At 45.2% G+C, this 14,325-nt stretch overlaps 1 long non-coding RNA gene across 1 annotated transcript; it reads right to left on the bottom strand.

Annotated features, from left to right (window-relative positions):
- Window positions 1-6,047: 6,047 nt before the first annotated feature.
- On the bottom strand, window positions 6,048-10,120 carry LOC143438651 (uncharacterized). The gene is made up of 3 exons (XR_013107366.1): window positions 9,916-10,120; window positions 6,513-6,567; window positions 6,048-6,178 (listed from the first exon to the last, which is right to left on the bottom strand). It is a non-coding gene; the product is annotated as an uncharacterized LOC143438651 (long non-coding RNA).
- Window positions 10,121-14,325: the final 4,205 nt, after the last annotated feature.

Genomic DNA, 14,325 nt, shown 5'->3' with positions numbered 1-14,325 from the left:
GAGTACCAACCAGCCTGCAGGGACTGATGGTGTTCTGCCTGGCATTGTTTTATCTGAGTCCCAGTCCTGGCTTGACTCGCAAGACCTGTGCCTTTCTCACCCTTTGTATCGTGTGCTTGAGAGGTGCTTTGTGGATACATTATACCTATGTAATAAATATGCCTTGTGCAAGCTTACGGAGAATCCCAGCAGTCATTCATCTCTTGCTCAGGATTTCATCACATGGCCAGCATCTGAAGCATCTCTTGGCACATGCGACAGCCAGGCTTTATGGGATAAATATCCCAAAATTGGTAAATAAGAATAAAATACAACTCCCATTTTTAAAAGGGCATCTCAGACCTTCAAGAGTCTGTTTAGGAAATCTACCCCCCAGGAAAAGAGAAGAGAGCATTCATTTGAATTCCTTTGCTCACCATCTGGCTCCTCACCCTCATACCTGAAATCCCCAAACACACCTTAGTATGTGGTTGACCAGTTTGGGCAAGATGGGAATGATGTTCTAGTCCCAGCTGCCTACTCTGTATAACAACCCCTCTCTCTCCTCAAGACTTCTGTTTCTTTACCAGTAAAATTCAGACATACATGAATTTTGAGATATTTCAATATGTATACTGAAGAAATATAGGGGAGAAACTGTTTCATGGCCACATCGTGGAAAGAACACCTTTCAACAAAGTTAGATTTTCCTTTACTCCTAACTGCTTGGCAACTTTAGTGGCCAGCCTAAGAAACTCTATGTCTCTCTATTTATTTGAACATGGAACTAATTTTCTTCAAGATATCCTGGAACGTGTTGCAAGAAACCAGTTTGGGAATATAGATGATGACCGCCACCATCACCGACATTCCTTCCAGCCACACTGGGCGCTGGTCACCTACCTGTGCTTTTATAGCTAAATGTTCTAAAAGAATCAACATGAAAGAAATGCACTAGAAATAGGGAAGTAACCAGGTGCCAAGAACCGTTGCCTAGCAAATCAACCTACAAGTATTTATTGGCTGCCTATTCTGTGAAAAGCATCGAATTAATCCAGCTGTGTTCTTGGCAAAGGCATTTTTCTATCTGAGGAGAGCTAGTACCCGAAGCCTAGGACTTCCCAGACTTCTGGGCCACCATGTGTATTTCCATCTCATGTTATAAACTCTCACAGACTTTTTCTCTCTTGAAGCCCTTTGCCTATGAGCTTAACAGTAAGTTTGCTGTTAGATGAGATTCCTGTCTTCACTCATGCTATCCAGGATAATGAAATTGCAACTTCCACTTCCTCTAAAAAAACTTGTTCCAGGGAGGAAAAGGAAAGACTATAGCAATAACCAAGGACAAGCCACCTATTCCAGAGTGACAGCAGAGCCTTTGCTGTGTATTCAGATAGGCATTAAATGCCTTCTTTTCCCAGTATGCCACAGGGCTAAACAGTGTTAAGACGCACAGAGCAGGCATATGGCTTGTTAAGGTTTGTGAGAAGAGAAGTAGAGTTTCTAATTTTTGCTTTTAAGTTATTCGATTTGTTCCTAACTGCATTGCTTTAGGTATTTCAACTTCTCTTCCTCAGATCACTTGAATGCCCCAATAATCTGGACTGTAAAAGAAGGCATAATCTACTTCAAGGGTCCTCTGGGATTCCTTCAAGTCCTGACACCTTGAGAGGCTCTGCAAAGAACTTAGGTAGCACCACAGAAGTCCTGGGAATGAAGAAGAGACAACCAAACTTTCCTCTAGTATCCAGAAAGGACTCGATGGGGCAAAAGAATTACCACACTCAATCTAGGATCTGTCTGTGGCTGCAAAGCTTTGATAATAAGACTTCCCGCCATCCCACAGGCTTGAGTGACAGCAGATGCCAGGCATGGCGGTAACACCTGTGATCCCAGCAGTTAGCAGAGGCAAGAGGACTGCCATGCATCCAGGGCCAGCCTGAGCAACCACATGAAGCCATCCCCTAATCAGAAAAAAGACAGAGAGATGGTTGGTGTTAGGTTTGGCACGTGCGTAAACGGCCTAGAGATAGACGAACGGAAGGCAGACCGCCAAGGACCTCGGGGCTCCTGACAGCCTTTCCATGCTGAAGATGAAGCCACATTTGAGATCTGACTCTTAGCAGTGTTCTCGCCCTTGCATGAAGCTGAAAAACACCTGTCTTTCTACAGTGAGAGTAGTCTTCTTCCTTCCAGAAAACTTGCAGATCCAACTGGCATCAGCACCAGCCCCACTTGCCCCCACTGATCTCTTGGCCGCCTTTTTTCGGAAGACAGGATTTTAGGAATTTCCACAAGAAGCCATGTCTCCTTTGGCACAAATGGTGAAACTTGAAACATGGCATGAAGAGGAAGCTGCAGAAAGAATGGTAGGGAAGACAGCCGACGTTTGCATTGCTTTAAGGTTTACTGAGCACCTCTCCTGAATGCTTTCACCACTTCCCAGAATGTGGGTAGGACACTCTGTGCTTTAGAGGTGATGGAGGTGAAGCATAAGCCGGTCGGTCACTAGTGATCATGGGCTTTTATGTGGAAAGCAAGTTTGGGGAATTCCCTACTTCAAACCTTTCATTTGATGAGTAGAGAAACACATGCATTGGAATTTAGTGAGTCGTCCAAACCCTCGTAACCAGTTAGAACCAAAGCCAGGACAGGAAATAGGGTTTCAGTGCACAGCCCATGTAGGGATCATATGGACAGGAAGACGGGCTGTCTGGAAGCCAGGCTGCACTAGATTCCTTCTACCGCTCAGCCTTGAGTCTTTCAAATGACAGATGTCTGGTCCCCAGAGCCTTCTCCCGGAAGTAAAGCCCCAGAAGTGAAGGGAAGGATGGAGCTGAGAGGAAGTCCTTCACAGACGTTTCTAAGAACCTCATTCTGGGCAAGAAGACCACGGTCTGGTCAGAAGCACAGCGCAGGTAAGTAAGATGCTACATGTCAGCACAGCGCATACCCAGAAGTGGCGAGTAGCCCAGAAGCTTTTACTTCAGCAGTTCGACTCTGAGACGCTTCCATGGCATCTTGTCTTTTATACAGCGTGTTTGCCGAATCTGTCTGCTACCTTAACAAGTTAGAAACAAGCTCAACTAGGGATGAGGAACCCCAGAAAAACATGTTCCCTTAGAAAATAAAATACAAATTTGCCACATCTACACCTACACCTGCCCGGACTTCCAAGGCTGTGCAAACTTCAGCTCGGCTGGCCCTTGCAATGATTGGTTGGGGAACCCCATGCTTTCCTGTGTTTACTGCCACTGGTGTTGGGCTCCTCCCACTGCATCCTGGGGACTTTATTTGAAACAGTGGGTTCTTGGCCAGGCTTCACTGTCTCAGAGTTAACCCTCTCCTCTCTCTGTCACATTTTTTGAGCACACTTAGTCACCATTATCCTCCCTCGCCTCCCACATGCCAAACATAAGGTTAGTAAAATCAAGAGAGCCTCGGAGAGAAATAAGAGATTTTTTTTTTTTTTTTTTTTTTTTTTTGTAGCAGTAATGAATGGCCCAGAGTTGTGACTCAAAGAAGCAACTCTACTAGGAAACGCAGAGAAGGCTGGAAAGAGGTGCTGGGTGGGATCACAAGGAAAGGGGTGCAAACTGAAGCTGATTAACAGAGTTAATCAAACATCTATTTATCGTGAAGAGAAAGATAAAATTAGTGACTAGAAAAGGAAGAAAGACAGAAAATTATATTGTAACACATATTTTATGAGTATGTGCGCTCGCATTTACATGGTGCATACATGCACGTGGACATGCTGGAGGACAACCTCAGGTGGCATCCTCAAGAACATTCTCCACCTCCTTTGAGACAAGATTTTTCATTGGCCTAGAGCTCAGCAGTTGGGCTAGGTGGGTGGCCAGCAAGCCCCAGTATTCCTGTCCCCAGCTCCCTAGCTCTGGGAGTACCAGCCATATCACCATGCCATGCTTCCTGTATGAGTGCTGGAGATGGAACTGGGGTCTTTATGGGAGCAAAGCAAGCTCTTCCCTGACTGAACCAACCTCAGCCCCTAGATGTCAGACTCCATGGAAGGTCAGACACAGTGGAAGGGCATGGAGGTGGCCTAGTGAAGACAATTTGCCCAGATTACAGAAGAACAAACCAAACCCAAAAGAAAGAGTGATATGGCACCAGGCAAGTGCAGGCAACTGAGTGGTTTCACCAACTGCTGCTGCCTTCCTTTCCTTCCTCACATGATCCTTTGCTTGTGGCTTTGTGCCTCTCCTTATGTTTGCAACACCCTGCCAGTGTGTGTGTATGTGTGTCTGTCTGTCTGTCTGTCTGTCTGTCTGTCTGTCTGTTTATATCTGTGTATGTCTCTGTGTGTGTCTGTCTGTATCTGTTAGTATATGTCTGCGTGTGTGTCTGTATATGAATGTATGTCTGTGTGTGTCTGAATCTGTCTGTGATTGTGTGTCTGTGTACATGTATGTCTGTGCCTGTCTATGTGTGTCTGTATCTGTGTATGTCTGTATCTGTGAGTGTGTATGTCTCTGTGTGTGTGTGCCTAGGTCTGTGTGTGTGTCTGTGTGTGTCTGTGTGTGTCTGTGTGTGTCTGTGTGTGTGTGCCTGTGTGTGTGTGTCCGTATCTGTGTTTGTTTCTGTTAGTGTGTATGTCTCTGTGTGTGTCTGTGTGCATCTGTGTGTGTATGTATGTGTCTGTATCTATGTGTGTATGTGAGTGTATATGTGTGGAATTTTTAGATAGTTCTCTTTGAAGGCAAGGAATCTAGGTCAATGATTTATTGATGCACTTCAAACAGTGTAAAAGGATTCTAAATTTTATGCAAGTTTAATTATGAATATGCATTTGATGCCACAGCTGCTTCATAATATTTTTTTAAAGACAACGAAAAGAATCACATCACCAAAATGGTCAAGGTTTGGGGAAATAGTGTCTATTCTAACATTTGGACCTCTGTTCAGGGTTAGTGCTCCACCAGGATGTTTCAGGGTGAGTGAGTGCTCCACCAACATGGCCTATCATGCTTTCCTTTCCTCTGTAGGTCAAACTAGGAGCAGCCCCAAATAGTAGTTGACTTTCCCAGGAAAAATGCTGCACCCACAGTGAACATCTTACCAAGCTGCTTAACTCCTCTCCAGCGACTCTTGAGAGGTTAGAATGCTGCAGGTCCAGAGATAAATTGTCCCGGGCTGTTAACTCCTTAAGTGGCAATTTATTGCCCACCTCTGTGTGTGACCGCACATCCTTGTGACTTTGAGTTAAATTTCTTTGGAATGTTCAAACAACGCCCTGGCTTCCCATCAACCCAAAGCTGAGAATGCCTTCAGACATCACATAACCTAAATCAAGGGCTTTCCTTTCCCTGTAGCCGCTTACGTGAGGAACTCACTAATATATTGGAAAAGTAGTTTAATTTAGGACCTTTGTTCTGTCAGCATAAAAAAACTACCTGGAGCTGGACAATGATGGTGCACAACTTTAATTCCAGCACTTTGGGCAGAGACAGTCAGACCTCTGAGTTCAAGGCCAGCCTGGTCTACAGAGCAAGTTCCAGGATAACCAGTGCTACATAGAGAAACTTTGTCTTGAGACCAACAAAAAACAAAACAAAACAAAAACTAGCTGGAACTGTTCCCATGTTGAAACTGGTATTTACTGTAACCTAAATTCGTGTTCTCAGGTCATGATCATATTTGCCTCCAGGATAAATTATCTCGTATTCCCTTTGAGGCGAGAGTGGTGTATTTATTTTACATCACAACAAAGCATCTTTAAAGGAACCCCAACTTTACTAGCGTTACAGTGGAAATGCTTTAGGACACCCCAACAGTCAGTCTGGTTATGTATGGCAGCTACCTCTGCTGAATCAATATGCCGGCAATAGAAGTGGAATCTCCGAAAGTTTTCTAAACAAAAGGCACAACCACATCACACATGAACTTATTGTTTAAAATCCTTGGCGTTCCTGGGAGGAACATCATTTGATGCCTCTGGAAATACACTCCGCAGTGTTCCACAGGTTTCCTGTGACTTTCTACTGCCTAGTGTAGAGTAAACGCCTGATCCTGGCCCTCATTGTACATGTTTCCTATTCCACACCCTGTGGAGTGCACACTGGAAAGCACCGACTCAAGAGAATGGAGTTTGACGATGTTTCCAGGTTCATACCGGAGGCTCCTTGTGTATGTGGCCTTAGGTCACCATCCACACAATCTTCTCTTAATACTTGCTCTTAAAAAAAAAAATGTGTATGTTTGTATGTCTTTGTGCGGATACATGCACATTTGTATAGTGCCCATGCAGGCAGAAGACAACGTTGGATCCGGGAGAGCTAGACTTAGAGACAGTTGTGAGCCTCCTGCTATGGGAGCTAGGGACCCAAGGTCAGATAATCTGGAAGACCAGTGTGCATTCTTAACCACTGAGCCATCTCTCCAGACCCCTGAAATAATCTCTTGAGTTGGCAGATGATGTAAGAGTCTGCTTCTAGGCAGCCCTTGTCCATATTTACATACATTTACAACCAGGAGGTTACATGGCAATTTTTACTCATAAGTCTCCTTACCTTAAACACCCTATAGACAGCAGTTCTCAACCCGGGGTCAGTTCACAGGGGTCACCTAAGACCATCAGGAAACAGATATTTAGATTATAATTTATAACAGTAGCAAAATTACAGTTATGAAGTAGCAACAAAAGTAATTTTACAGTTGGGGTCCCCACAACATAAGGAGGGTCACAGCATTAGGTTGAGAACCACTGTGTTAGAGGCCTCAGGAACAGACTCAGCCGGCAAGAGGACTTGTTCTTTAGGTAGGGGACCAGAGTCTGATTCCCAGCACCCACGAGACAGCTCACAACTTTATGTGACTCCAGTTCCCAGGGATCTGAGACCTCCTTCTGACTTCCTTAGACACCAGGTACATGTGTGGTACACATGCTAACACACAGGCAAAACACTCATGCACACTGAAAATAAGCCTTGAGAATCTTTCAGCGATATAAGGCAAGTGTGAAGGCAGCAGACCTGAGAAGAACCGACACTGCAACACACTGTCAGCTTTATGTGCCGTGAATACTTGTGCTCAAAGCCACAAGGTGACTGCTGGCTGGCTAGTGGCCGTAGACATTGATAGAGCCGGTTTATTTGAAGCCGTATAACTGCTTTGAAACCAAAGTTTACCACACATGATCACATGACCTTAACAGACAAATGTGACTTTTTCCAAAGGAGCAGTTGTTCCCCAAACTCCTGTTACCCTCTAGAAGTACATCTCCCTCAGGGTACTGACTCTAGCTCTCTTGAAGATGCCTGAGTCACTGAGAGCCCTGAGCAGCTTTCCCAGGGAACACTACAGGCCTGGGAAACCATTTAAAATGACTGCCTGTGAAGCAGCCCCAACTCTTGCACAATGCGTAGGGAAGTAGCCTGGGGTGGTACATTAAGACCGTGTTTGCTTTCTGAATCCTAGGTCCAGGAAGCCTTATAAAATTTCTGCAGGCAGAGAGAAGGGGGAAGACCTATTTGAAAGTAGAGGCCGCAGGCCTCAAGGGAGCAGGGCCAGCAACAAGCTAGCACTTGTTCCATGGAAAAGCTTGTTCCCAGCCACAGCGGTGGTGGTTTATGTGACCTGGTAGTCAGGGCGGACCGCATGTCCAAGCAGGCTGTGCTTGGTGCAGCCTCTGCCTCGTACAAGAAACCTTTTAAAAACACCAATCTTATCTTCTCTTTGCACCTCAGCCTCGTGAAATCTAAACAGGTTACTTCCCAGATGAACTTTGCTCAACAAATAAAATCCTCATTTTGAGCCAGTTACCTCACACCCACTGTCCTTGGTCTCCTCTCCTGAAAACAGAAAGAAGTACGGCACCTTCTGCACTAGGGCCAATGTTCTAATTACATGAAATAATATTTGTAAGGTTCTTCGTGGGAAGCTTGACATCTTGTAGCACCTAGTAAATAATCACGCTTGGTTGCTATAGGTATTTACTTCTTGAATCCTGACTGAGCCTTCAGAGTTGAGTGATTTTCCCCTGGCTGAGACAAGGTGGACAGATTCCACCATTCCTTAGCTGCCTGTGTGGCATCATGCTGGCCTCTGGACTCAGCTTTGTGTTTTGACATTGGTTCTTCCATCAGAATTGTGGATTTCTGAAAGGCCAGACCTTGAGGCTTATAGGCACTTGTCAATAAATGTTTGATAAAAAAGTAAAGGAATGAATAAAGCTTCTATTTTCTATCTGGGGCTCTCCTTACAGTTTCACTTCTGGGTTTGGCCCAGGACATTCCTGTCATTTGCTAGGCTTGCAGGGAGCTGTTCAGAGAAAAATACTGCAATCAGCCTTCAAGACAGCTTGCAGTTGAAGCCTTACTGTGTTGTGAACATGCAAAGAGAGGGACTGGGGTCTTTCTCTCCTCTGCTGGCCCACCCCAGGAATGGCAGGAAGCTGAAGTTCTCCAGGAACCTAGCCACTTTGGATCCCAAGCATGGTGACCAAGTTGACACACCCAGCTGTCCTGGGCTGAGGCAGAATTGAATGTTCTGGCTCAGCCCAGAGGCCAATCTTCTTCCAGCTAGTGAGCCTGCCTCACTGGGGTGAGGTCTGCATCAGAGGAAGAGCTGACAAAAAAAATAAAAAAATAAAATAAAAAAAGTGAGGGTAGCAACAAGCTGCACAGGAAGTCGTGGGTCTGGAAGCCAGAACAGAACACAGTTGTTTAGGTGACTCGCCACAAGAAAAGCTTACCGACAGCAGACACAGAGCCAAGCCTGAAGTCTATTTGCACTCAGGAGTTCCTTCAGTCAGAGGGTAAGCCTGAATACTACTGTTGTTGGGTAGATCTAGGCTCAGGGCCACCTCTACCTGAAAACTGGGTTGATCATCAACAAGTGGCCTCTCTAAGACTCTCTTTCCTTATCTGGGAGCCATTGGGAGAGTTACAGAAGACATGCATGTGCCAAAAGTAAAAATTTACATAAAACATTTTCATCATTATTAAACACTGAAAGTGATAAAAAAAAAAAAAACAAGGTCTCTACAATCTTACTGTAGACATAACATGCATACACACATACACACACACACATCAAGCACATATGACATACAGTTGCACACACCGTACAGACACATATGCCACACACATGTACATCATGCACAATACATACACCTCTCTCTCTCTCAGTTGAGCTTTGACACTTATGAAGCAACAACTGTACAGTTCTCCCGATGGCTGTTTGTTCCCTAACTAGAAACAGATTGTCTCCCACTCAACGGCTTCTGGATCATAGTTCCTCTAAATGTGGGTCTGCTCATGCTGATTTTGTTTCCCTTTTTTCTATCCATAGTCATTAGACACTCTTGTGTGGGCGTCCTCTGCAGCCCTGGCCTTTTTATTAGTTCACAAATCTAGGAACCGAGGAGATACTTAAAGAAGAAATTCATAGGGACTCCGCCACTTACTGCCTAGCACGATACAGTGTCTGCGTTTTTTGCCAAACCCAGAAAAATGCTGCCCTTCTCCTCTTTATGCAACAGATAAAGGAACTAAGGCTAAGAGGTTAAAAAACAAAACAAAAAACAAACAAAAAACCCCAACTTGCCTATCCCCACCCCAGCAGTGACAGGCAGGGCCGGGCTCTACGCCATCTGTCAACACTGAGTTTTCTGCTGTCTTCTGCTGCCTTGTGACACAAAACCTAGTTCAAGCCCTCAAGGAATCCCTTATCCCTTACCCTGAATACAGCCCAGACCATTTTTCTTTCGTATTCCCACTGTATTCCCACTTAGGCTTTGCTTGGCCCAAGCTGCCCCGATCCCTTCCCTTTCTTTCTTGGAGTGAAAGGGTCACAGGCAGAGAAAGCTGGAGACCCTCCGCTTCCCTTGCTCCCCAGGACCCTGGCCAACACAAACTCCTCACCAGAAAACAACAGGCCTGCAGACAAAGGCTCTGTGTAATGTTCAGTTACCTGCCCACTGGGTCATCTGTGAAAAGCCCCAGCTGGGTTTGCTGGGCTGGGGCTCAGACAGGCAGAGCTCACAAACAGCTTCTCCAGCCACATAGCTGGAGGAATGGCCTGCAGCCAGCTGCTGCCTGTCTGGGTGCCTAGACCCTTCCAGGACTGGCCAGCCAGAGCCCTTTTCTGGGAAAACAGCAATGCAGCTGGATCCTCTGGTGTGAGGTTATGGGCTCATTGATGGAAGTGGGAAAAAAGGGCTTCTATGTCAGGGAGATCCTGGCTTACATCCCAGCTCTCCCACCTCCTACCTGACTTCTCCTGACCAAATATTGATTCTCTTGGTTACAAATGAAGCTAACCACACTGACTAACTGTCCAGCCCTGGCTTTCTGTCTCCTTGTCTTTTGGAGGAACTGAGGCACATGACACTGAGGTCTCTGTCTGCAATGTTCTCTGGGCAGTCTAGAGTGGAGGTGTTCTTCCTGCAGTGGAGAATGTGAGTGCCTGGCCGCACCTCTACGGGTGAACCCAACCCTGTGGCTCTGTTTCTAGTTTACTTCAACTGTATTGAGCATCCCACAGTGAATAGCCTAGTAAAGCTTTGGGTACAAAGATAAGCAGAGGCCTTACCCTGAAGGAACACACAGATTAGACCAGCAGGAAAAACATGACCCACAAAAATAAGTATGGTGTGTGGTTAGGAGGAAAGAGTACATTAGGAACTCTACAGATCAAAGCCTAGGGAGGACGAAAGCAAAGAGAGGGACTCACAGCTGGGGAGGGAGGGAAAGTTGAGGCCAATCTCTCATGATCTTAAGTGATAGGTCAGCCGTGAGAGGACCAATGGAGAGTTAGCAGCTCAGGGCCATGGGAGTTGGAGCACGGTGGAGCCTTTTGTTAGCCCTCTATAGAATTTTCCAACTTGAGAAAAACAAAAATAAAACAAACAAACAAACAAAAAACCCAGAAAACATTTTCCCAATGGGTTTTTTTGTTGTTGTTGTTCCCTGAATGAAATAGCTCAGAATTTAAAAAACTAAAATAATGTCCAGCCACCTAAGACTGTCCAGCTTGTTGCTGGCCAGTTCCATAGCCTCGTGACGTCTTTCTTCTCTGCTTTCTCACCCAGCCATCTCCCTGCATGAGAAATGTAAAAGTAACGGATATTGCACCCAGAGAATCCTTTCTTAGTAGACAGACTCCTGTGGGGCTTTTGCTGCCCTAGCAGCATGTCTTGGCCCAGCTCTCCACATTCTAAGAAGTGAGCCTTCTGGGGACAGGATGTGTCCCTGAGAAGCAGCTGGCCTCGGTTGTAAGGGGTGTGTGTGTTCGTGTGTTCCAGAGTAGGTGTTTTGCAGCTGATTTCCGCCTGGGGCAACTTGTACAGCCCTTAGCACATGACTACCTAGAGAAGCTAAACTTGAATAGCCCCCTGCAGGAGCCAGCTGCGGCAAACCAGCACTCCAGAGGTAAACACAGCAATTCAGAAAACTCCTGACTAAGTCTTATCAGTCCTTGCCTTATCAGCAGGAGGGATCCAGGTGGATCAAAGGACTTAGTTAAGCTTCCCAGAGACTGGGGGTCTACATCTGCCGGTGTTGCTCAACAAATAGTCCAGGAGGGTTCTAGGGAGCTCTGCTCCAGCCAAGCATCCATCCGCACAGGCCTCATCAGGCCCCAACCTCAGGAGAGAGAGCATGGACTGAGGAAGACACTATTGTGTGTCACTCACTTGCCTTGTGTTCTTACCTGAGTCAAGGCCCACTGATATTCTTTCTTCAGCTGTAAAGTGACAATATCTCATCACTGTGAAAACCAGGAAGAAAATTCCCCTTCCTCAAAGACTTGTGATGGAGCAAGAGAGAGAACCCCCATCACCTCAGTCCTCACTCAGCCAAAAGTCCCATTAGGTTTGCCCCTGGAGAAGGTACTTTCTTTGACAATAGGCTTGACAATAGGCTTGGTTTTCCGGCTTCCAACCTTTGGTGACATGTGATTATTAGCAAGAGTTTGGCTGCTGGAGGTAAACGCACAGATTATCAACAGATATGTTAAAAGGCAAAAGGACAGAAAACAAACTGTAGAGAAGAAGGAAGACTCTGAAATGCAACAGGACCAGTTAGTTCCGGGACAAACAGGTCTATATATGTCAGTCACTCAACTGTCATAATGGAATGATTGCTCTGGGGGTTTGGAGGACATTTCTACTGGTGACCCTGCAGAGTTTAACAAGACAACACTTTACAGAATGTTATTTTAGAAAACAAATTATCTTCAAATATTTCCATGTATTAAAGCTTGAGTATTTAAAGTATTCCAGTGTTGACATTCAGAGCCAGGAAGCAGCAAGTCTCATTCACAGTGTTCTGGCCACAGTTAGGTCAGCTGACTACATATCAAGTGTGGCCCAAAGATCATAGAAAAAGTCAGAGACAGAGACATTACTCAAAAGGAATGTCACTCAAAAGGAAGGCCACCCAAGCTAACCACTGGGGTGCAGACAGACAATCATATTCTTGCCCAACTATCTGCAAACAGGTCGGATAGTCCAAACAAGCATGCTCCTTGATCAGCCGGCCCAGGATGCAAATCTGTTTGACCTTTACTCATGGTTTTAGAAGGTGAATTTCCTCCCAACACATGTGGTTTACCCAGTATGGGAGGAGAGGGGGCGGATCAGGAAATAAGATTTGTGGCCAGACCAAACACCTAAGTTCAATGAGTTGATCTGGTGTCTTTACATCTGTGTGAATCCTGTGGGTTTTTAGAGAAATGGAATCAACTGAGCAGGTATCTCTGCTTTGTATCAAGCCCAGTGTTTGAGATCAAAACCCAGCAAACTGCCCAAGGCTGTCCTGGACAATCTCCAGCCTCCTTGACAAGGCAGCCAGGCTAATGGGAAGTCCTGGTTATAAAAGCACCTTCCTGACACTTTTTCTCTAAATATATTTCAGTGTACAAAAAGATATCACTTATGTACAACAACACAAAAATTCAAGTAAAAAGAAAGAAAATTTAGAAACATCTGCAATCCCATATAAACACAACCAGTTACCATGTACATTAATAACCACTGTTAACCGGTTATCATGCCACACATATAAATGAGTGCATTAATGAGATTTTTTTTTTACTCAAAAATAAAAATCTTACAGGAGGGCTGCAAAATGCTATCTTCAGGGCAAGACACAGAATTGACAATCACAAATCAAAGCAGCTGCAGATGCCTGCACTGGACTTGTAAAAGGATGGACCCATCAGCAGTCTGAAATGCACAGGGGAGGGTATTCAGGGGTCCCTGCCCCTCACTATTGAGCTATTGATTACTGATAGACTCAAGAAGAAGGAAGAACCCCAGCACTTGGGAGACAGAGGCAGGTGGATTTCTGAGTTCGAGGCCAGCCTGGTCTACAGAGTGAGTTCCAGGACAGCCAGGGCTACACAGAGAAACCCTGTCTCAAAAAACAAACAAAAAAAAAAAAAAAAAAAAAGAGGAAGAAGAAGGAAGATCATTGCCTTCAGGAAGATCAGCCACTGACGGCACCAGTAGATTCTATTAGATAGTTCCTGATCCAGTGGGTGACAAAACCAACCCAGAAGGCATGAACCTTGGTAAGGGATTGGTCAGGACAATAGCAAGTCTGATCCTTTGTAGTCTCCACATTTTCAGTGAGAAACTCTCAACTAATCTGGATAATGTTTTCTCAAAGGAAACATAGCTTTGATAGAACAGCAGCTACCTCTGTAACTGCCCCACCTCTTGGCTCCTGTAACAGGGGAATGGGTTGAAAAGAGAGCAGGCACTTAATAGAGATGGAAGAAGAAAAGACTGGGTATGGAGAGAAAGCGAAAACATGTTGTGTATATGTATGACATCATCAAATAACAACATCAGTTAAGAAACCATCTCCCTGGTGCACTTAGAGACGAGGGAAGCAGCTTGACAGTAAGACCATGACTATCCGGCCAATGTATATTCCTCATGTGTTCCCAAACACAAACTCCTGTGTGCTAAACACATGCAAGTACATAAACGAAGCTATAAAAATATTTGCAAGGAAACCCAGGAAACCGTTTGCATAATGTGAGGATGAAGAGGCTGCTTAAGCAAGACAGGAAGCCCAGAAGCAGACTTGAATGCTGGAACGTTTGACCTCCTGCATGATGAAAGATAGTGCAAAGTTCAAAAATAAATGCCAGGCTCGGGTGAAATATTTTTGGCTTTCAGCAGACAGAGGATTGGTATTTCTCACCAAGTACAGATGCCTAGTGCTCACTGCCATCAGACTCTGACTTCCACACCCTCCTGGGTGTTTCAAAACACTGTCTTTTTCCTCTCTTTCTCTTTCAGTGGATAGATTTCCACACTTAATGTTCAAAGAGTGCCCAACTTGAACATCTGAAAGGAAAAATAGGTAA

The sequence above is a fragment of the Arvicanthis niloticus genome, chromosome 1, assembly GCF_011762505.2.
Source record: "Arvicanthis niloticus isolate mArvNil1 chromosome 1, mArvNil1.pat.X, whole genome shotgun sequence".
Classification (NCBI taxonomy): domain Eukaryota; kingdom Metazoa; phylum Chordata; class Mammalia; order Rodentia; family Muridae; genus Arvicanthis; species Arvicanthis niloticus.
The sequence above is the reverse complement of the archived record's forward strand: the minus strand, read 5'-3'. Positions and strand labels throughout refer to the sequence as shown.